General features: G+C 50.7%; 1 long non-coding RNA gene across 1 annotated transcript in view; it reads left to right on the top strand.

Moving 5' to 3' along the window:
* The window catches only part of LOC146797912 (uncharacterized), a 133788-nt gene that overhangs the window by 20698 nt on the left and 89690 nt on the right, over positions 1–23400 (top strand). Inside the window, exon 2 of the long non-coding RNA XR_014969076.1 lies at positions 8998–9088. This is a non-coding gene — a long non-coding RNA (uncharacterized LOC146797912). The remainder of the gene's footprint in view (positions 1–8997; positions 9089–23400) is intronic.

Below are 23400 nucleotides of genomic sequence, written 5' to 3'. Positions count from 1 at the left end.
TTTTGTTTTATAGAACGGGGAAACCTTACGTTTGTCTTGCTAGTCAGGTAGGACCTATTCTTCACTGACTTATTTATTTTCCACCTGAGTCACACTTTACTACTAGAAACATGAATGTCATACTTTGATCGCAATTATTTGGATTTGGGGATTAATTTGGGCATGTTTCTTTTCTATTTTTCTACTTTTTAATTGTATACCGGCCATAAACCCTAATATTTCGGTTCCCCCTTCTCTACCAGTAGGTCTCAGGGTCAGTAGATGAGCCCATGTATATACTTTGCACATTAAGGATCATGGAGAATACTTGGAGGAATATAATTCTGAGCACATTTTAAACTCTTAAGATCTTCCCACCATCCACAATAACAAACACAGGGCAACACTCATGCTCACCTTGACAATTGTTTGTAAAAGTACGATCACGTAGACATGTGATAAAGTCTCACCATAAAAGTCACCGGGTGTTCACTATAACATGAGCAAATGTATCTAGAGATTGGTATGGGATTGGCTGATCCTTTGCACAATTTTCTTTCTTGTAGCCATGAAGAAGTTGTGTGGGATACTCCCCACGGCGAAATACGTGTCGGCTGGGCATTTTTCGTGTGAAATAAAGAAACAACAGAACACCCAACGACTGATTATTGAAAAAGCATCAACAAGAACTAATCCTACTGTATTATGTGTACCTTTAAAATGTGATGAATTACATTAAATATAATAACAGATATGTATCTTTTGGACAACAGCGTGTGCATGGGACAAGCATTATGGCTTGAAGAGGAGCTTGCCTCATCTTCTGAAGTCTCAGGGACTGCAAAGACTTCACCAACCTCTGGGTACCGCTTCTGAAACCGCTGTTTCAGTTGCCACAGAGAAGGGAAACGCAACTGACTCCGTCGCTGCTTCTGTGTCCTGACGGCACCGCAGAGGGCACCGTACGCATCTCGCACCGCAACCCTGGTGTCACTGACGAATGACGACTGCTGCCACCGCCACCGAGCTGCTGCTTGCACTGTGACCTGTGGGCACTGCACTCCACACCGCCTCGCTTCACCCTCCTGGCCTCACCGATGCCATCGGTGCTGATGACTTTGACACCTGTGACTGTATCGTGGCTGGCGGCACAAAGCGTAAGCTTCACGACGCACCGCCTTGTCCCACACAGCCATCTGGGCCGACCAACGCCAGTTTCCGCTGACCGGCTCTGTCGCTTGCACCGCAACCTGCCAGCACTGCATCGAGAACCGCCTCACCCTGCACTGCAAGCCTTGGTCTCACCAATGCCTTCTTGAAGATCGTCACCGAGCCACTGTCTGCACTGCATCGTGAGGGCACCGCACCCTGCACCGCTTCCATTTTGCAACACAACCACGACGGTTGCCATGACAGGCTTGCACCAACGTGCCCGCCGCAACAAGAAAGGTACTGTTCATGAGTCTGTCCACTCTTTCGTTGGCCCGCACCGACGTGGTCGGCTGGAAATGTTAGACACTGTTGTCAGCATCGCGGAGAGCCCTGGATGGAGTGAACGACTCATAAGGACTGTGTTTTTGAGGTGTTTCTGCAATTTTGAGAATAACTTGCAAAGTATATATTTTAAAGTACTGGATTTTTATCGTTTTGGTCTTGTTTTGAATATATAAAAATATTGGATATTTCTATAAACTGGTGCGGTGTCTTTCTGCAGTGTTTCACTGTATTAGTGTTGGTTATGTGCAAATGCTTTACACACTGCCTCTGAGATAAGCCTGACTGCTCATGCCAAGCTACCATGGGGTGAGCGGGGGTTATTTTAGGAGTGTAACTCCCTTCCCTGACTAGGAAGAAGGATCCCTACTTGGCCAAAGGTGCCACCATTGCCAACTAGAGACCCTCATTTCCAAACCTACTCCATAGTTGGGAGAGGACTAGATGCCTCTGGAAGAAATAATTTGCCAGTATCTGCCATCATGTTGTCAGCCACAGATGGCTGTCATGATCCAAGTGTATGCTGATTGTAGATTCATGTTCTGATTGTTTTCCAGGTGCAGGAGTCTAGGGTTTACCTTGGAAAAAGCCACATTTTCAACTCATGTCTGCATTTCATGTGCTTTGGGATGCTTTATATTTTGCTTGGCAATGAGTTGCTGAGATTTGCTACATGGATGTGCATCCTATGGATGCCTTTTTGTAAAGGGGTTTGATGATCCAAGGTGATTCAGAATAACTTGTTTTGCGAGTATTGTTTAACCCCTTCCCCGCTCATGACGGAACCGTTCCGTCATAAGCCACGGTTGCCGTGTGCTCATGACGGAACGGTTCCTTCATGACAATCCTGTTGGCGGCCGCTCCGCCTGCGCGGCGCTGTTTCCCCGCCTGTGCGGGGGGACAACGCAAATGGGCGGAGTCATGACGGAACCGTTCCGTCATGAGCACAGCTCAACTGTGGCTCATGACGGAGCGGCTCCGTCATGAGCACAGGCCCACCGCGCTGCCCCCCTGCCCCCCCCAGCGCTGCAGCGGAATGTCCGCAGCAGCGAAGGGGTTAAACTTCAAATGTAGAGATAGTGGCCCTTTTCCCTGGGTGGCTCTGTGAAGGATGCAGTGCCTTGAACATTGATTGACTAGCATAAGGTAGCCAGTGAAGGAACTGTAAGACTGGTGGTGAAGGTGTAAAAAAAAAAGAAAGAAAAAAAGTGATATCAAATTTTGTATATCAGTAGGAAGCTTTGCTCTCCGATACAAATTAGACTGAAAATAGAACTTCAGTCAAGAAAGTGCTCTTGCTTGGTATTGTGCAAACCAGTTCAGTATTTTTAGACAAAGTAGTATTTGAAAACATTTTTCGGTGGGTTTGAAGGAGTTATTGGGTTAAAGATATTTGGACTGGTAGTCTGCAGAGGTCTAAAAATCTGTATTGGATAGCCATGGACCCAAATTAAAAAGAATATAAAAAAAAATATTGGACAAGGTAGCTTTTTATCCTGTTGTCTGTTTATGGTCTGCAGACCCTAAGCCAGGTCCACCGACCTAAAGCCATCTGATAGACTGACAGGCATCATAACAGGACTCCTGGACACAGTTCCTGAATCCTGAAAAATGAAAATGAAGGCATACAAAAGGCTCAAGTGGATCATCCCAATGACCCAAAGGTCCAGGCATGTATGCTCAAAGGGACCCCTCTTAGGTTAAAATTTAAATGAAGTATATTTTGTATCTGGGTATTTTGACACAGAGGCAGGGTTTATGGCCCCACAGTCCAACTTCAAAAGTCCACAAACCCTGTTTTGTAGCCCTTGAAACTCTGGCAAGTTTGTGGACCCATTTTGGGCCTTGCACAGGGTTTGTGGACCTCTTACTGGGTTTGCGAACACTGAGATGGTCCAACATGGGTCCACAAACCCTTGTGGATTTGCTAACCCAAACTCGCACACCAAATGCAATGCTCATGACCGCATCCTTCATGGAAAAGATGCACTTAAATATGTTGTAAATCATCTTACAGATGAGTTACATATTATATTAACCTAATCACTTTGGCAGAGGCAACTATGAATGTAGTACTATTAATTAGTTTGATTATGAGGAGTTTGATTAAAAAAAGATAGAGTGCAAGGGGGCGTGGGCTGACGAGTTAACATGGTGGACACTAACTAAGGGTACTCCGGGCAGTCAGGACTCATTATCTGCCATCATCCTGCCCATGCTTTTGATTGTAGACCTGGTGGGCCGGGCGCAGCGCATACCCACCTTCCCAGCAGTTCCTGAGCCAGCCGCTGCCCATAGAGAGGAGGCAGCTTCGGGGCAGCGGCATATCTCCGAAGCCCGATGGGGCCGAGCTGCAACACTGGTGAGCCTGGGTGGTGTGTGTGGCAGGGCCGCGGAGGTCGTGGGCACCAGCGGGTGCCTGGAGAAGAGTCCTAGCCACGGGCTTGATAAGCAGCTGCTGAAGGGCCGTGGTAAAGAATTGATTGGGGGCTGTGGTCACCTGTGGCCGTGACCACGAGCAACATGCTACGGTACTAGGTGCTACGCTTATCCATCCCAGGAGACACTGACTGATGGCCTCAACCGAATGTGGCAGAGGCCGCGCACAGCAGCAGAAAACCCCTCGATCCATAGAAGATAGCCCCACCCCAGCAGGACCGGGCAGCCAAGCTGCTATTATTGTGAGTTGGGGGCAGCTGGCATTTGCCTGACAAGCGCCTGGGCCTGAATTACTGGGGTCATAACTGCTCATCTCCCAGGCCCTACAAACACTGGCAGATACCGAGGCCCGTAGATTGGACTTCACAGATCAGGTCAGAGGAGTAGTGCCAGTGGAGGGGGCAATCTATACAGCTTCTTGTGGGTGCGCTGCATGCTAGTGATCCGGCGCGTGAGATCCCATGAAGGAGTCCATGTTGTGGCTGGTCCCCTGGCAACAAAAGTGGCCGGGCAAGACCCTGGTGCATTTAGTTCTGTGATGCCTGACCAGTGGCGCACAGCCCGGGCTTGGTGTTGCCAGAGGAGAGGGCAGTCCGGCAGAGCTGAGTGGTGGAAGTGCCAGGACCACCACAAGAAGAGGTGAAATACAATACCACAGTTCTAACTGATTTGCAGGGGCCTCCCCAGAGTCACCATGGCGAAGAATACATCTTCCGCCCCCAAACACATCGAAGAACCATGGAACACTACACTTCTGCAGGAACGGGGCCCACGGGTGGATCCAATGTTGCCGGGATGGCCCCAGACAATGCTGCACTGCTGGCGGCCATCACACAATCGAGCTACATGCTAGACTCCAGGATCAGGCGGTGGGGTCAGAAGTCACACTACTTCGGTAAGATCTCCGGAAGGTGGTGGGCCGCATAACGGAAACAGAAAGTGAATACGCTGACCGTGGTTACACAACAGCTGGCTGCAAGAGTAGAAGATGCAGAAGGTCGTGCCTGCTGCAACAACCTACGCTTCGTTGGGTTCCTGGAGGGGTGTGAAGGGACCTCAATGGAGGTGTTCCTGTCGCAGTGGCTGCAATCAGTCATGCCTGAAGGAGCATTGTCCCCTTGATTTGTCGTTGCGCAGTGCACAGGGCTCTCGTGAAGAACCCCCCGCCCCGGGCGCCAGGCCCTGATCAGTAATTGCTAAATTGCTGAATTATCTAAAAAGAGATGCCATCATCAAAGTTGCCTGGGAGCAAAAAGAAAAATTGACATATGTAACACATGCCATTATGATATCCCCGGGCTACACTAAGATAGTTCAGCAACAGCACCAGTCCTTTGTGGCGGCAAAGCGGAGACTATGTGAATTAGATTGTCGAATCCATGTTTTATACCATGCACGTATGAGGGTTATATATAAGTCTAAATCCCTGTTCTTCAACACACATGAAGCGGTCTTTGCATGGACTGAAGAAATAGTGCGTCTCCAGCCACATACACCACCTCTGATGGAATCTGACTCCTCCCGAGGTGACCAACGGAATCACTCAAAGAAGTCCACATCGAAACGTAGGTATTGTTTCTGCTCTAACTGGTGATCTCAGACACAGGGTGAAGATCCATAATACAGTTACAGCTAAAGGTGCAGTGTTGACCCCAATTGTGCTCCGGCTCGGTCTCTAATCTATAGGTTTAGGCCATAAACCTGAAATGGCCTGTTCTTGTGGGACTCCCAGGCCTGGCAGCCCTCCTAGAAGTAAGATCCTGAGGCTTCCAGGGACTCATGTTTAAGGGGTTAGTGTATTTGGAGATCCATTGGTGAGGGGTCCCCCAGGACTCCCATTGGGCCCCGGGGGTACACCCGCCGTGACAAATCCTTCATGTTTGCTGAGGTATTGGGGTGGAGGGTGGTTATATTGGTTATGGAAGTTTGTGGTTGTATCTTATCTTGGCACAGACACAGATGCACTATGACCCATGAACACTTGGGCTCTACATTGTTCTTCCTTGAACGTAGATGGCTGCATATACATCTGGGGATCGGACCAGAGGGGTCCGAGTCATGACATGGAATGTGAGGGGTGTGCTTGACAAAGTTAAATATGCGGCGATCCTAAGTCAATCCAAGAGGCTTGAGAAAGACGTATTGCTACGACAAGAAACCCACATGATGGTAACAAAGGTGCCGTGCCTGACATGGTTTGGGTTTGATTAGATTTTCCACTCTGTGTTTGTTAAGGGCTCAAGGGGCACAGCAAGTCCTATTCACCGCAGGGTTCACTACAATCCTACTAGAGTGTGGATGGACTTGGGCGGGAGATACACCCTAGTGACAGGGATATTACGTGGGGAATAGTTGACTCTGGGCAGTGTATATGCCCCCCTTCCCTCAGGCCAGGCATTCGTTGACAGGGTCCTGCATCTTTGGGGGAACTGCTGGATGGATTGTCTGTGGTGGGGGCGGACTGGAATGATGTGATGGTGCCAGAGGATCGATGGCGCGTGGCTGGGCCTCCTGACGACCTCCCTGGGGTAGATAGATGCATGGAGGGCCTACCACCCAGCGGAGTCCGGCTATACCTTCTTCTCTACAGTCCACAAGGCCCTCTCCAGGTTAGATTATCTTTTTCTCCCAGGCCCATATGTCCAAATGGTCACAGCATTCGCGATTCTGCTACGTGGGTTGTCAGATCACTCACCTGTGGCCTTCACTTTACATATTGGTCCGCATTTCGGTGACGTATGTCACTTCGGGACGTGCGTAGCCCATCTTACAGGTCCATGCTTCATTGGTCAGTCACTGAATATCTGTCTCATAACCTCGACATAGCTTCCTCCGGGGTGGTTTGGTTCTGTGGGAGACTCTGAAGCCCAAGTTAGGGGAGGCCGACATTAGTTTTTGTGCGGTGAAGCAGAATGGGACCTCATAGGCCTATCCCTGCTGGGGATGTTATAAAGTGGACAGTGCTTAAATTTTTTCATCAATGACAAGATGAATACCAACTTCATCGTAGTCAATTCTACACGTACTTACAGTTTCGACATGCTATATCCCCTTATGCTCGGAGCATCGTAGACTTGCCGGAGTTCAATCCATTAAAGGGTAGGCTGCTGATGGGGGGATTTGGGTTCCCACGAGATCCAAAACTTAACACATAACCACAACACCCTGTTTGCGCTGCAGATGGTATGGGAGGGAAACATCAAAGACTTGAGTGATGAATACTGGACTGAAGCCCTGGCGGGCCCCCGTGGTGCAGCTATTTCATTGCGCCACTGCCTGATCTAATTCAGGGACCTGGGTAGGACCTACTAAACTAGGCACCACCCATTGTGGATGGGTGTGGTATCCTCCCCTGTATGCCTCCACTGTGGCGTGAAGGAAGGGACTTTCCCCCACACGGTATGAAGTTGTAACACACTGCAGACCTTTTGGCACAGTGTGACCTCATACCTGACCCGGGTATTGTCGTGGTGGATCCCTCTTGAGCCTAAGCTAGTCCTCCTTCTCAGCACAGAGGCAATAGGAGGGAATCGATATAAACAGCATCTCCTATTTCAGGCGAGATGCTGTCCCAAGAAGCATGGTAAGATCTGGAAATAGTGGGCAGACTATCGCGCCATTATGTTACCCCCCTTGCAGTCTGACAAAGCCCTCATAGAGATGGAGGTACAACCGTATGGTTCTGAGACATAGTAGAGGCCCCTCATTTGCAAGAAACATGTGGCTATAGGCATCACTGATGTATGGGGTTCGGGGAGGTGGTGTTTTGTCTTTGCTTGTTTTATGGGGTCATGTAACATTAGTATCATTAAGACCTGTTACAGTAATGGTTAAGCTCTTATGTGAAGGTCTTTCAGGCCTTTATGTGCTAAAAACAAAAATTGCAATAAAAGTTGTTATAAAAAAAAAGATAGAGTCATTAGTGATGAATATGTGTTTGTTTTGAATGTCAATATGGCTTTTGATCAAGGTAGAAGCACAAGGCACGCAGTTAATTTGAAGGAAGGCATAACGAAATCTTCTTAAACAACATATTCTCGAAGCAGCTGCCAGTTTTCTGTTTTTCTTTCACACAGTGCTGCAGCAAAATTAACCACTAGGGATATCGTTATTTCAAATAGCGATTACCTAATTGCCATTCTCTGTGAAGCGCAATCAGGTAATCGCTCCATGAGTTTCATTTTGCATTTCCTAATGGGTCGTAAATCAACGCACCTCATTAATTTTAACAAGGTAGGTCGCAATTTGCGACCCATTAGGAATCGCTAAAATCACAGGCATGGTGGCCTTCTGGGTTCAACAGCCCACTATATCTGTGATTGCTTTTAAATAAAGCAATCTTTTTTTTTAATGCAGCACGTTTAAAAATAAAAAGTTTTCTTTAATTTTTCAAGAGCAAACATTTTTACGAAAATTCACAAAAGGGAAGAGGTCCCTTGGAGACCCCTTCCCGTTGGTGAATGGGTTACCACCAACTTGAAGTAGGTGGTAACATGCGAATGTTTTGTGACCGCATTTCAGTCGCAAAACATTCCTATGTACCGCTGCAATTCACTATTAGGAAGTGACGCCCTAAACACTCTCCTTCCTAATATCGAATCAGTATGTATTCGCAATTCCAAATTGTAATTTGGTTAAATGTTATCAATTCATAAATTGGAATTCATGCATACCAAAATCCATTTTACCATCACAAATGACCCGATTCTGTGAATTGGGCCATGTGCGACCAGTAAAATGCATGATACATGTGGCCCTAGGCTTTCATTATATTCTCTTAAAAAACATAGATCAGGTGGTCATGGGATAGGAATATACTGTTGTCATGATTTATTTAGCAGAGCAATGTGCTAACACATATGTGATGTCTAGACAGACAGACAGACAGCTAGATAGATAGAAGACAGACAGACAGACAGACAGACAGACAGACAGACAGACAATCAGCACTAGACCCAGTGTATTTATAATTAGGTCTGACCTTCCATAGATAAGGCATTTTTTGTTTCTTTGTTCCATTCGACGAAACTGCATGGAAGTTTCCATAAAAAGTTGTGAGAAACCGTGAATTATGACCCAATTCAGGAAGGATCTCAAGACTTGGCTCTTCGACTGAACCTCCACGCTCAGATGGATCAGCAGCCCCTCTCGCCCCAGCGCCTTGCGACCCTCATGGGTGAGTAGCTGCACTATACAAACTTCTGATTGATTGGTTGATTGATATGGTGTGGTTGTTTGACCTCAGCCTATAATAATGTCACAGTCTTGTATCAAGTCCATCCAGGTTCGTTTGTAAAATCTTAACTCACTCCTGGGTAGCAGTGGTACAGAGCAGTCAGGCTTTATCAAAGGAACAAGTTTAAAGCATTAAGAAACACCAACACAGTAAATAAGAAGAAAACACAGCACAAATAAAAATCAGACACTGATTTCAATTTTAAATAGATACCTGAATGACAAAAATTCATCTGAGAGATCTGGAGATATGAATTTTAAAAGAAACAATAAATCACTGCTTTTCACTCAATGCAATAAGTCATTGTAATCAACCGCAAAATCAGTTTTAGGTTAGCCATGACAAGCAAGTTGAAAACAGCTACATTGGCAATCTTAGATGTGCCATCTCCGATAGAGAGCCAGTGACAGGGACCAAACAGGCCAGGGGGACAGTTACCCGTCACATTTAGCAGTCTCTAGTCTACTGGTCTTTGGTTATAGCAAGCCCAGCAGTTTCGTTTAGGTAGTCATAACTTCCTTGAAGGGTGACCTGACTGCACTCTGATGACTATCCTGGGTTCAGCAGACGCAGGGGAAACTTGTGAGGGTCAGGGCTTGGTCTCCCAGGCTGCACCTCGATGTCCAGCACCGGTCAGGCTTCTTGGCGGTGTGCTGTCAAGGGTTCAGGCTTCTCAGCTTTTGTGGCACTGTGGCTGTAACAAGGAGTCAGCCAGCTTACTCTTGGAGTCACTTCTTATAACTGGCACACATGTACACGTGTTTTGGGCTTTGCCATTGGTTTAAATGGCATAATTGAGGCAAAAGTTTAAAAACCTCTCTACCAGTCTGCAATGGCTGTCTGAGAGACATGCTTGGATATGTCGCACTCATGATGGTGGAATAAGTGCTTCAGTCCACGAGAGACACAACTTACAGGCCCTAACTCCCCCTGGTACCATATACTAGGGACTTATAGAAAAGTTAACTTAAGCCAATTGTGGGTAAACCAAAGACAAATATACATTTTAAGGGTTAGAGCACTGGCGCTGAGGTCTGGTAGGCAGATCTTAGTACACGTTCAGAGTCGAAAAAACAGCAGCAACAGTCCAAAAGTTTGGGTTTGATATCTGGATACTTGCTAACAATTTGAGATCATCGGAGAACACGGATCATGCATGTGTGCCATGATCTAGGCCTACCTCACGGAATGCAGTCTGGTTAGACCATGAGGGCCACACAATGCGCCACTCTAATAGTGGTGAAGAGCTACTGCCCTTACCAAGAGCTAAGTTGCACGATAAACGTGGCGGCAATATACTGTTTTGTAATTAGTAATCAGCAACATGGCCAGAAGCCTGGCCAGGCCAGTAAACCTGCACAATGGGACTGGGGCCTATTGGCCCACTCAACTGAAGTTCCATTGCTGTGTGCTTAGCTTGCCATGGGTGCCTGTGGCAGAAGTGCACGGAGGCCCGTAGCAGCAGTGCATGGAGGCCAGCACGTGTATCTTTATATGGTGTGCTGTTATGGATCTGTGCCATTAGCAACAGTACTTTGAGGCCTACGCGCATGTTTTTACACAGCGCAGTGTTATGTCTGCGCACACATCCCAGCCGTACGTGGTAAGTTACAAGCCGGTTTGCGTGCATTGCTAAAGACGCGCAAGTGCCTGTGACTGGTACACTGCATGAGGCCTATGTGTCTAGATTTGGAACCCCAGAGCTGGCTGGAAGGACATGTGGATGTAGAGGATTCCCCATAGACAGATTAGTGATTACTGAATTCCTGAAAGCTGTGTGGAAACAGCCAAACTTGTCAGTGTACTTCAAAATGGGCTCTTTGATTCTGAAAGAGGTCACTGGTCAAAAAGGCATAGGCACCTCTCTGGAAGGAGATGTGGCTTATAATGGAATCATAAGAGTAGGGTGGGGCCCTTCGGTAACCTTTAGATTAACATATTACTGAGGCTGAAATCCAGGTGTGAACATCTGGTCACTCCCATGGCCTGTGATTGAGCCTATCAAGATTGGAGAGTGTTCTGTTGTGATAGACTGCTCTCTGGACGAAGAGCACAACAGAGGAGTGGGCACTTCAAAGTACACAGTCCCCAAAACACAAATTTCAAGGGCAGAGATGCTAAAATAATTTTTTGTCTGTATGTGGATTGTAAAAAAGGGAGCATGAGACTCCCAAATTGTCAAACTAAAGCTCTACATCAGCTTGGAGGATCTCAGTCTGTGTTCTTCCTGTTGTAACCAGGGCTGAGGATTAAGGGTCTGCCAGTCTCCCATGTTTGGTGAGGGGACAACACCCTGGAGAAACAAGAACACTAATCTGGAATTTACAGCACTAGTCTCTGTCTGACCCTAGACCAAAGGACCCTGTGAGGAGGTGATTGCCTGGAGGGAACGAAGTCCAGTGGGGATAATGCTGAGTGGATCCTAGGAGTGGAGTGTGAGATTCAGTCCATCTGGACCGCCGCACCAATTGGGCTGTCTGCTGCGTGCGGTGTCACAACCCCCGTATGCCAGGTGAGGGCCCGAGGTGATGAACAAGGGTCCCTGCCCTTGGCACTGCACTGTGATGAGAGAAGGGTCGCCACTTGTGCAGCTGCATGACATGAAGAGGGCCATCAACTTATTGGTACTGATGCAACCCCCATATACCAGTTCGGGGCCACAGAGAAAACAAGCATTTGCAATGCAATAGGTCACGCATTGTCAGAGTTAGAGCTGTTGGCATTGTAAATGACAATGTTTTTCATCGATGTGTTTTAGTTTGGAGTGTAGTGGATGTATGAACAGAGACACAGCTGCAGCATGGCCTAGAGGACTAAGAATGAGGAATTACCACTGGGACCAGAGACACAGCTGCAGCACTGCCCAGAGGACTTAAAATGTGGGAATTCCGACAGGACTAGAGTTGCAGCTAGTAGCACTGTCTGGAAGATTTAGGAGGAATTACCGGCGGGACAAGAGTAGCAGCAAGCGGCACTGTCTGGAACCCTTTGAATGAGGAATTACTGATGGGACCAGAGCAGCAGCTAACAGCACTGTCTTGAGGACTTAGAATGAGGAATTTCTATTGGGACCAGAGAAGCAGCTAGCAGCACTGCCTAGAGGACTTAGAATGAGGAATTACAGACAGGACCATAGAAGCAGCTAGCAGCACCGCCTAGAGCACTAAGATTGAGGAAATACCACTGGGAACCAAGATACAGCTACAGCACTGACTAGAGGACTTATAGTGTAGAATTACCGAAGCAGAGTAGCAGCTAGCAGCACTGCTTAGAGAACCTATAATGAGAAGTTACCACTGGGACCAGAGAGGCAGCTAGCAGCATTGTCTAGAAGAGTTAGAATGAGGAATTACCACTGTGACCAGAGATACAGCTGCAGCCCTGCCTAGAAGGATTTAGAATGAGGGATTACCAATGGGACCAGAGTAGCAGCTGGCAGCATTGTCTAGAGGATTAAGAATGAGGAATTACCACTGGGAACAGAGATTCAGCTGCAGCACTGCCTAGAGGACTAATAATGAGGAATTACCCCTGAAACCAGAGAAGCAGCTGCAGCACTGCCTAGAGGACTAATAAAAACGAATTACCACTGGGACCAGAGAAGCAGCTGCAGCACTGTCTAGAGGGCTAAGAATGAGGAATTACCTCTCTGACCAGAGATGCAGCTAGGCACTGGATAGAGGACTAAAAATGAGCAATTACCTCTAGCGATTACACCATGTCTTGCAGCCAGTGCAGGCGCACTGCCTAGGCCCTACCTAAAAATTTAGCACAAAAGCATTTCTGTAACAACACAGTGGACTCAACCCCCTGGGGAGCTGACTTTCACACAGTACCCGGAAAAGACCTGCCAAAACCGTGATACAATGGCCGTTGCAACCGCTGGGTAATGCACAGCGATTTTTCCCTTTCTACAAGAAGGTGTTTGAATCAACTCTTTGGCAGATGCAGACATATCTCTAACTAAATATAGGCTAGAGGCCACAGCATAACACCAAACAAACTGCAGGTGAATTTTCCAAGGCAACATGATTCTAGTCCACCCCAAGGCGCTCGCACCTCACTAATATGTGCATTAGAAAAAAACACCCATGACGTGATGCCGGGTGAAATAATGTATTCATTGAACTAACACATGTGGGTTATCTCTAAAAACATTTTTTTTAAACACATAATTATAAGATGTAAAACATTTGCCTGAAATTGTGTTTTTTCCAAGTGGGAAACTGTTTTTCAACCCTTGGCTTAGTAAAATGAAAGAGGGACATCAAAATAAAACCCCCTTACCCCAAACATGTCCAAGCATAAAACAAATCTTGTACAGTTTAAAGGTGAGCCAAGCACGGGCCAAGTTTGTCAATGCTGACATTTTATCATCACAAAGACAATGTACTTGAACTATATGTAATGAGGTTTGTGCTCACCACACCTGACAAGACACCATGAAGTCCAACATTAGTCAAGAAGTAAGTGATAAAGGATGTGTACATGGGTACGAACACACAACAGGGTAGATTTAATTATTTTCCATTTTCTGTTAATTATTTACAGAAATATTTGTTGAGTTTTGGGTTTACCATCATGAAAAAGACGAAAGGAGAAAAATTGCTATTGACGGGCACCGAAAGACAAGTTACATCATGCTTTGTGTTTTACTTTGGATATATTCACTCACTTCCCTCTGGTCCCTGCCTTTTTAAGTTCTATTTTAAAGTGTTATTGCTTGTTTTCCATGCTGCTTATAAGAGTCTGTCCAGAAGAAAAGTCAAATCTTAACAAAAGTACAGCCTTCACCATGAATGCTACATTTATTCATGGTGCAACACACGCGAAGGAGAAGACTGAGAAAACTTAAAAGATGTCACAGGGAACAGACCACAGAAAATCCCTTTGAGACTTTTAAGACGCCTCAGTTTAGACGCTCTTGGTAGTGTGTTTTATAAAAGTATTTCCTTGTTCAGGGCATTGAAAGGTCCCCAGTAATGCCCAAAGCTCACTTCTAATCTTTAAAATGAGTCCGTTCACTAAAAAGCAGAGAGGGGCACGAACGTGCAATATTTGTGATAGTCATATCGTTGGATCACAGTTGGGCACTGGACGTCTCAGGCTGTGTTTGGCCACATGTTGTGTGCTTTAAGCTGCATAATACCATGCTCATGGATAAACTGCACGCTAGATGTAAATGTAAAATCAAGGGCTTCTTTCCCAAACCAAACAACAAGACCTGTGAATTCTGTTAAAAAAGTAAACAAAATAAATTGTGAAATGAGAGGAGTTTGATGAAGCCCTACCTAAACGGTTTATGTACTGCCTCGAGTACGTTTTGCAGACGGTGTCACTGAGGCCTTGCAGTTTCAATGTAATGACCTGTTTAATTCACACAGGATGTGAATGAGTGGACATTACTTAAATTTCAGTCTTGTGCTGCTTCATTTAGACGTACTGTGTATGCTACATGTTCGCGGAGGGAAGTTTACAAGGCAGGAAGTGGGGACCGGCAAGGGGGGCATCTCAAGGTGAAGCGCTCCAGTGCCATACATGCGGCAGCCATGGCAGATCACATTGTGCACCCACCGTCTCTGAAGTGCCTGGAGTGAGACTGTGACTAGCACTGCTTGCTTCCCCGGTGTCTCGCGCAATACAAACCGCTAAACTCTTGGAGCAACTGTGGAAACTGGTGGAAATGAGAGGCACAGAAAAATGGACATGCCGGAGTAAAGTGTACAATGCAGAGGTGTAACACAGATTAAAGAGGTACTCATGGTGATGACAACGAAGTGAACAAGCTTTGGCATAGCCAATAGGTCTCAGCTTTGGGACCTTATAAGTGTTTAGTTATCCAGCACAATATCCTTGGTGCAACAACATCAAGTGTTGCATGGCTAAACACTTATAAGGTTCCAAAGGGGAGACCTATTGGCTATGCCAATGCTTGTTTTGAGTGAGTGGCTCATGCAGGTGTGCCACTGTGAGGTAGAGATGCTGCGAGTGCTTTTACAGGAGCCCCTGTGACACTGCGCCTCTTCAAAATGTATCTTGGGTCTGGTGTAATACTTCTAGCCCCTATTCCCATCTTCTTGCACTCAATGCATCCTTAAATGTCCCATGTACAGCTGGGGTTGACACTCCTATTACCCCTGCCCTCCAGTGATACTTTACCTGTCACTGGTGGTGGTGGTGGTGGTGGTGGACGTGGTGGTGGTGGTGGTGGTGGACGTGGTGGTGATGGTTGTGGACATGGTGGTGGTGGACTTGGTGGTGGTGGACATGGTGCTAATGGACATGGTGGTGGTGGATATGGTGGTGATGGTGGACATGCTGGTGGACATGGTGGTGGACATGGTGGTAGTGGTGGTTGTGGATGTGGTGGATGTGGTGGATGTGGTGGTGGTGAGGATGTGGTGGTGGTGGACGTGGTGGTGGTGGTGGACGTGGTGGTGGTGGTGGAGGACGTGGTGGTGGAAGTGGTTGTGGATGTGGTGGTGGTGGTTGACATGGTGGTGGACCTGGTGGTGGTGGACATGGTGGTGGGGGACATGCTGGTGGTAGTGGATGTGGTGGTGGTGGACATGGTGGTAGTGGTGGACGTCGTGGTGGTGGACATGGTGGTGGTGGACGTGGTGGTGGTGATGGATGTGGTGATGGTTGATGTGGTGGACGTGGTGGTGGTGGTGCAAATGGTGGTGGTGGTGGATGTGGTGATGGTGGTGGATATGGTGGTAGACATGGTGGTGGTGGACATGGTGGAGGTGGCGGTGGTGGACGTGGTGGTGGATGTGGTGGTGGCGGACATGGTGGTGGACGTGGTGGTGGTGGATGTGATGGTGATGGAGGACGTGATGGTGGTGGACATGGAGGTGGATATGGTGGTGGTCGATGTGGTGGACGTGGTGGTGGTGGATGTGGTGGTGGATGTGGTGGTGGATGTGGTGGTGGACATGCGGCAGCCATGGCAGATCACATTGTGCACCCACCGTCTCTGAAGTGCCTGGAGTGAGACTGTGACTAGCACTGCTTGCTTCCCCGGTGTCTCGCGCAATACAAACCGCTAAACTCTTGGAGCAACTGTGGAAACTGGTGGAAATGAGAGGCACAGAAAAATGGACATGCCGGAGTAAAGTGTACAATGCAGAGGTGTAACACAGATTAAAGAGGTACTCATGGTGATGACAACGAAGTGAACAAGCTTTGGCATAGCCAATAGGTCTCAGCTTTGGGACCTTATAAGTGTTTAGTTATCCAGCACAATATCCTTGGTGCAACAACATCAAGTGTTGCATGGCTAAACACTTATAAGGTTCCAAAGGGGAGACCTATTGGCTATGCCAATGCTTGTTTTGAGTGAGTGGCTCATGCAGGTGTGCCACTGTGAGGTAGAGATGCTGCGAGTGCTTTTACAGGAGCCCCTGTGACACTGCGCCTCTTCAAAATGTATCTTGGGTCTGGTGTAATACTTCTAGCCCCTATTCCCATCTTCTTGCACTCAATGCATCCTTAAATGTCCCATGTACAGCTGGGGTTGACACTCCTATTACCCCTGCCCTCCAGTGATACTTTACCTGTCACTGGTGGTGGTGGTGGTGGACGTGGTGGTGGTGGTGGTGGACGTGGTGGTGATGGTTGTGGACATGGTGGTGGTGGACTTGGTGGTGGTGGACATGGTGCTAATGGACATGGTGGTGGTGGATATGGTGGTGATGGTGGACATGCTGGTGGACATGGTGGTGGACATGGTGGTAGTGGTGGTTGTGGATGTGGTGGATGTGGTGGATGTGGTGGATGTGGTGGTGGTGAGGATGTGGTGGTGGTGGACGTGGTGGTGGTGGTGGAGGACGTGGTGGTGGAAGTGGTTGTGGATGTGGTGGTGGTGGTTGACATGGTGGTGGACCTGGTGGTGGTGGACATGGTGGTGGGGGACATGCTGGTGGTAGTGGATGTGGTGGTGGTGGACATGGTGGTAGTGGTGGACGTCGTGGTGGTGGACATGGTGGTGGTGGACGTGGTGGTGGTGATGGATGTGGTGATGGTTGATGTGGTGGACGTGGTGGTGGTGGTGCAAATGGTGGTGGTGGTGGATGTGGTGATGGTGGTGGATATGGTGGTAGACATGGTGGTGGTGGACATGGTGGAGGTGGCGGTGGTGGACGTGGTGGTGGATGTGGTGGTGGCGGACATGGTGGTGGACGTGGTGGTGGTGGATGTGATGGTGATGGAGGACGTGATGGTGGTGGACATGGAGGTGGATATGGTGGTGGTCGATGTGGTGGACGTGATGGTGGTGGATGTGGTGGTGGATGTGGTGGTGGATGTGGTGGTGGACATGGTGGTGGTGGTGGATGTGGTGGTGGTGGACGTGGTGGTGGACGTGGTGGTGGACATTGTGGTGGCGGATGTGGTGGTGGATGTGGTGTTGGTGGATCTGGTGCTGGATGTGGTGGTGGTGGATGTGGTGGTGGTGGACGTGGTGCTGGTGGTGGACGTGCTGGTGGATGTGGTGGTGGTGGACGTGGTGGTGGTGGACATCGTAATGGACGTGGTGGTGGTGGACGTGGTGGTGGTGGACCTGGCAGTGGACATGGTGGTAGTGTTGGTGGTGGTGGACATGGTGGTGGTGGAGGTGGTGGTGGAAGTGATGGTGATGGACGTGGTGGTGGTAGATGTGGTGGTGGACATGGTGGTGGTGGACGTGGTGGTGGTAGACGTGGTGGTGGTGGTGGACGTGGTGGTGGAGTTGGCAGTGGACGTGCTGTTGGTGGATGTGGTGGTAGTGGTGGTGGTGGTGGACGAGGTGGTGGACATGGTGGTGGTGGTGGTGGTGGTGGACATGGTGGTGGTGGACGTGGTGATAGTGGTGGTTGTGGATGTGGTGGTGGTGGATGTGATGGTGGTGGACGTGGTGGTGGTGGTGGACGTGGAAGTGGTGGACGTGGTGGTGGTGGTGGACGTGGTGGTGGACGTGGTGGTGGACGTGTTGGTGGATTGGTGGTGGATGTGGTGGACGTGGTGGTGGTGGTGGTGGTGGATGTGGTGGTGGTGGATGTGGTGGTGGTGGTGGACGTGGTGGGGGTGGTGGACGTGGTGGTGGACGTGGTAGTGGCGAACATGGTGGTGGACGTGGTGGTGGTAGATATGGTGGTGGACATGGTGGTGGACATGGTGGTGGTGGTGGATGAGGTGGTGGATGTGGTGGACATGGTGGTGGATGAGGTGGATGTGGTGGTGGTGAATGTGGTGGTGGTGGACGTGATGGTGGTGGAGGAAAGTGGTGGTGGTGGACGTGGTGGGGGTGGCTGTGGTGGTGGATGTGGTGGTGGTAGACGTGGTGGTGGACATGGTGGTGGACGTGGTCGTGGTGGATATTGTGGTGGTGGATATGGTGGTGGTGGATGTGGTGCTGGTGGTAGATGTGGTGGTGTGGATGTGGTGGTGGTGGTGGATGTGGTAGACGTGGTGGTGGACGAGGTGGTGGACATGGTGGTGGTGGTGGACAGGGTGGTGGTGGATGTGGTGATAGTGGTGGTTGTGGATGTGGTGGTGGTGGGCGTGGTGGTTGTCGTGGTGGTGGATGTGGTGGTGGATATGGTGGTGGTGGATGTGGTGGTGGTGGTGGACGTGATGGTGGTGGACATGGTGGTGGATGTGGAGGTGGACATGATGGTGGTGGACATGGTGATGGTTGACGTGGTGGTGGTGGTGGACGTGGTGGTGGTGGACTTGGTAGTGGCTGTGGTGGTTGACATGGTGGTGGACCTGGTGGTGGACGTGGTGGTGGTGGACATGGTGGTGGGGAACGTGGTGGAGGACGTGGTGGTGGTGGAGGATTTCGTGGTGGTGGTGGTGGTGGATATGGTGGTGGACATGGTGGTGGACGTGGTGGTGGTGATGGATGTGGTGGAGGTGGATGTGGCGGATGTGGTGGTGGTGGTGGACGTTGTGGTGGTGGATGTGGTGGACATGGTGGTGGTGGATGTGGTGGTGGACATGGTGGTGGATGTGGACATGGTGGTGGTGGAGGTGGTGGTGTGGACGTGGTGGTGGATGTGGTGGTGGTGGACATGGTGGTGGGGGTGGACATGGTGGTGGATGTGGTGGTGGTGGACATGGTGGTGGATGTGGTGGTGGTGGACATGATGGTGGTGGAGGACGTGGTGGTGGTGGATGTGGTGCTGGACATGGTGGTGGTGGATGTGGTGGTGGTGGATGTGGTGGTGGTGCTGGTGGTGGATGTGGTCATGGTGGACGTGGTGGTGGTGGATGTGGTGGTGGTGGACGTGGTGGTGGTGGATCTGGCAGTGGACATGGTGGTGGTGGACGTGGTGGGGGACATGATGGTGGTGGACGTGGTGGTGGAAGTGATGGTGGTGGTGGTGGATGTGGTGGTGGTAGATGTGGTGGTGGTGGTGGACATGGTGGTGGTGGACATGGTGGTGGTAGACGAGGTGGTGGTGGATGTGGTGGTGGTGTTGGCAGTGGATGTGCTGTTGGTGGATGTGGTGGTAGTGGTGGTGGTGGAGGACGTGGTGGACATGGTGGTGGTGGAAGACATGGTGGTGATGGACGTGGTGATAGTGGTGGTTGTGGATGTGGTGGTGGTGGTGGATGTGGTGGTGGACGTGGTGGTGGTGGATGTGATGGTGATTGACGTGGTGGTGGTGGTGGACGTGGAGGTGGTGGATGTGGTGGTGGTGGTGGACATGGTGGTAGTGGATGTGGTGGTGGTGGTGGATGTGGTGGTGGATGTGGTGGTGGACGTGGTGGGGGATGTGGTGGTGGTGGATGTGGTGGATGTGATGGTGGTGGATGTGGTGGTGGTGGTGGATGTGGTGGTGGTGGACGTGGTAGTGGCGAACATGGTGGTGGACGTGTTGGTGGTGGATATGGTGGTGGACATGGTGGTGGACATGGTGGTGGTGGTGGATGTGGTGGTGGACGTGGTGGTGGTGGACATGGTGGTGGATGTGGTGGTGGTGAACGTGGTGGTGGTGGATGTGATGGTGGTGGAGGAAAGTGGTGATGGTGAACGTGGTGGTGGTGAACGTGGTGGTGGTGGTGGATATGGTGGTGGTGGTGGACATGATGGTGGACATGGTGGTGGTAGACATGGTGGGGGTGGATGTGGTGGTGGACGTGGTGGTAGTGGACGTGGTGATGGTAGACATGGTGGTGGACATGGTGGTGGACGTGGTCATGGTGGTCGTGGTGGTGGATATGGTGGTGGTGGATGTGGTGCTGGTGGTGGATGTGGTGGTGGATGTGGTGGATGTGGTGGTGGACGAGGTGGTGGACATGGTGGTGGTAGATGTGGTGGTGATGGACGTGGTGGTGGATGTGGTGGTGGTGGTGGTGGACAGGGTGGTGGTGGATGTGGTGATAGTGGTGGTTGTGGATGTGGTGGTAGTGGACGTGGTGGTGGTGGTGGTGGTGGTGGTGGATGTGGTGGTTATGGTGGTGGTAGATGTGGTGGTGATGGACGTGGTGGTGGATGTGGTGGTGGTGGTGGTGGTGGACATGGTGGTGGTGGTGGATGTGGAGGTGGACATGATCGTGGTGGAGATGGTGGTGGTGGATGTGGTGGTGGTGGTGGACATGGTGGTGGTGGATGTGGTAGTGGCTGTGGTGGTTGACATGGTGGTGGACCTGGTGGTGGATGTGGTGGTGATGGACATGGTGGTGGGGGATGTGGTGGTGGTGGTGGATGTGGTGGTGGTGGACATGGTGGTGGTGGTGGATGTCGTGGTGGTGGACGTGGTAGTGGTGGACATGGTGGTGGATGTGGTGGATGTGGTGGATGTGGTGGTGGTGGTGGAAGTGGACGTGGTGGTGGACGTGGTGATGGTGGTGGACGTTGTGGTGGTGGATGTGGTGGTGGACATTGTGGTGGTGGATGTGGTGGTGGACATGGTGGTGGTGGAGGTGGTGGACGTGGTAGTGGACGTGGTGGTGGACATGGTGGTGGATATGGTGGTGGTGGACGTGATGGTGGTGGAGGACGTGGTGGAAGATATGGTGGTGGTGGATGTGGTGGTGGACATGGTGGTGGTGGATGTGGTGATGGATGTGGTGGTGGACATGGTGGTGGTGGTGGATGTGGTGGTGGTGGACGTGGTGGTGGACATTGTGGTGGCGGATGTGGTGGTGGTGGACGTGGTGCTGGTCGTGGTGGTGGTGGTGGATGTGGTGGTGTTGGACGTGGTGGTGGTGCTGGTGATGGACGTGCTGGTGGATGTGGTGGTGGTGATAGACATCGTGGTGGATGTGGTGGTGATGGACATGGTGGTGGTGGATGTGGTGATGGTGGACGTGGTGGTGGTGGACCTGGCAGTGGACATGGTGGTGGTGTTGGTGGACATGGTGGTGGAAGTGATGGTGGTGGTGGTGGACGTGGTGGTGGTAGATGTGGTGGTGGTGGATGTGGTAGTGGTAGCTGTGGTGGTGGATGTGGTGGTGGTGTTGGCAGTGGATGTTCTGTTGGTGGATATGGTGGTAGTGGTGGTGGTGGTGGTGGACGAGGTGGTGGACATGGTGGTGGTGGTGGACATGGTGGTGGTGGACGTGGTGATAGTGGTGGTTGTGGATGTGGTGGTGGTGGATGTGATGGTGGTAGACGTGGTGGTGGTGGTGGACATGGAGGTGGTGGACATGGTGGTGGTGGTGGACATGGTGGTGGTGGATGTGGTGGTGGTGGTGGACATGGTGGTGGACGTGGTGGTAGTGGTGATGGATGTGGTGGTGGTGGAAGTGGTGGTGGTGGATGTGGTGGTGGTGGATGTGGTGGTGGTGGATGTGGTAGTGGTGAACATGGTGGTGGATGTGGTGGTGGTGGTGGATGTGGTGGTGGTGGTGGTGGATATGGTGGTGGTGGATGTGGTGGTGGGCGTAGTGGTGGATGTGGTGGTACTGGTGGTAGACATGGTGGTGGTGGTGTATGTGGTGGATGTGGAGGTGGACATGATGGTGGTGGACATGGTGGTGGTGGACGTGGTGGTGGTGGTGGATGTGAAGGTGGTGGACGTGGTAGTGGCTGTGGTGGTTGACATGGTGGTGGACCTGGTGGTGGACGTGGTGGTGATGGACATGGTGGTGGGGGACGTGGTGGTGGTGGTGGATGTGGTGGTGGTGGTGGACATGGTGGTCGTGGTGGAAGCCGTGGTGGTGGACGTGGTGGTGGTGGTGGACATGGTGGTGGATGTGGTAGTGGTGGTGGAAGTGGTGGTGGACATGGTAGTGGACGTGGTGATGGTGGTGGACGTTGTGGTGGTGGATGTGGTGGTGGATGTGGTGATGGTGGTGGACGTTGTGGTGGTGGATGTGGTGGAGAACATGGTGGTGGTGGAGGTGGTGGTGGTGGACGTGGTGGTGGATGTGGTGGTGGAGGACATGGTGGTGGATGTGGTGGTAGTGGACATGATGGTGGAGGACGTGATGGTGGTGGACGTGCTGGTGGTGGACGTGGTGGTGGTGGACATGGTGGTGGATATGGTGGTGGTAGATGTGGTGGTGGATATGGTGGTGGTGGACGTGGTGGTGGACGTGGTGGTGGACATGGTGGTGGTGGTGAATGTGGTGGTGGTGGATGTGGTGGTGGACATTGTGGTGGCAGATGTGGTGGTGGATGTGGTGGTGGTGGTGGACGTGGTGCTGGACGTGGTGGTGGTGGATGTGGTGGTGGTGGACATGGTGGTGGTGCTGGTGGTGGATGTGCTGGTGGATGTGGTGGTGGTGGACATCGTGGTGGACGTGGTGGTGGTAGACATGGTGGTGGTGGATGTGGTGGTGGTGGACGTGGTGATGGTGGACCTGGCAGTAGACATGGTGGTGGTGTTGGTGGTGGTGGTGGACATGGTGGTGGTGGACGTGGTGGTGGAAGTGATGGTGGTGGTGGTGGACGTGGTGGTGGTAGATGTGGTGGTAGACATGGTGGACATGGTGGTGGTGGACGTGGTGGTGGTAGACTTGGTGGTGGTGGAGGATGTGGTGGTGGTGTTGGCAGTGGATGTGCTGTTGGTGGATGTGGTGGTAGTGATGGTGGTGGACGAGGTGGTTTCATAGTGGTGGTGGTGGACATGGTAATGGTGGACGTGGTGATAGTGGTGGTTGTGGATGTGGTGGTAGTGGATGTGATTGTGGTGGATGTGGTGGTGTTGGTGGACGTGGAGGTGGTGGACATGGTGGTGGACATGGTGGTGGTGGATGCGGTGGTGATGTGGATGAGGTGGTGGTGGATGAGATGGTGGTGGATGTGGTGGTGGTGG

This window comes from Triturus cristatus, chromosome 9 (assembly GCF_964204655.1).
Source record: "Triturus cristatus chromosome 9, aTriCri1.1, whole genome shotgun sequence".
In the NCBI taxonomy this organism is placed as follows: domain Eukaryota; kingdom Metazoa; phylum Chordata; class Amphibia; order Caudata; family Salamandridae; genus Triturus; species Triturus cristatus.
Note: the sequence above shows the minus strand (reverse complement) of the source record. Positions and strands in the feature narration are given on the sequence as shown.